Source organism: Rhinopithecus bieti, unplaced genomic scaffold (assembly GCF_001698545.2).
Source record: "Rhinopithecus bieti isolate Rb0 unplaced genomic scaffold, ASM169854v2 scaffold_17971, whole genome shotgun sequence".
Classification (NCBI taxonomy): domain Eukaryota; kingdom Metazoa; phylum Chordata; class Mammalia; order Primates; family Cercopithecidae; genus Rhinopithecus; species Rhinopithecus bieti.
In genome coordinates this window covers 1554903-1556153 of record NW_016809834.1, presented here as the reverse complement: position 1 = coordinate 1556153, position 1251 = coordinate 1554903, and positions in this window count along the sequence as shown.

Here is a 1251-nt window from a genome sequence, read left to right as displayed (position 1 = left end):
CACCACTAAAGAACTTACTTATGTAACCAAATACTATCTGTACCCCAATAGCTTATGGAAAATATTTAAAATAAAATAAAATAAAAGAAGTCTTATTTTTACACTTAAGAAAGAGAAATAACTAGGGATGAGAAAAGAAATATTAACTACAGTTCTTTAGGTTGGTTCCATGAATTTGCTATTGTGAATTGTGCTGCTATCTCTCCACATCCTCTCCAGTATCTGTTGTTTCCTGACTTTTTAATGATAGCCATTCTAACTGGCGTGATATGGTATCTCATTGTGGCTGAGAAAAAGGGACTACTCCCTAACTCATTTTATGAGGCGAGCATCATCCTGATACCAAAACCTGGCAGAGATACAACAAAAAAAAAGAAAAATTCAAGCCATATTGGATATTCTCTGATTAACATCGATGCAAAAATCCTCCATAAAATACTGGCAAAATGAATACAGCAGCACATCAAAAAGCTTATCCACCATGATCAAGTCAACTTCATCCCTGGGATGCAAGGCTGATTCAACATACACAAATCAATAAACGTAATACATCACATAAACAGAACCAATGACAAAAACCACATGATTATCTCAATAAATACAGAAAAGACCATCAATAAAATTCAACACACCTTCATGCTGAAAACTCTCAATAAACTAGGTACTGATAGAACATATCTTGAAATAATAAGAGCTATTTATGACAAACCCACAGCCAATATCATACTGAATGGGCAAACACTGGAAGCATTCCCTTTGAAAACTGGCACAAGACAAGAATGCCCTCTCTCACCACTCCTATTCAACACAGTATTGGAAGTTATGGCCAGGGCAATCAGGCAAGAGAAAGAAATAAACGGTATTCAAATAGTAAGAGAGGAAGTCAAATTGTCTCTGTTTGCAGATGGCATGATTGTATATTTAGAAAACCCCAGCGTCTCAGCCCAAAATCTCCTTAAGCTGAGAAGTAACTTCAGCAAAGTCTCAGGATACAAAATCAATGTACAAAAATCACAAGCATTCCTATACACCAATAATAGACAAACAGTGAGCCAAATCATGAGTGAACTCCCATTCACAACTACTACAAAAAGAATAAAATACCTAGGAATCCAACTTATAAGGGATGTAAAGGACCTCTTCAAGGAGAACTACAAACCACTGCTGAAGGAAATAAGAGAGGACACAAACAAATGAAAAACATTCCATGCTCATGGATAGGAAGAATCAATATTGTGAAAATGGCCATAC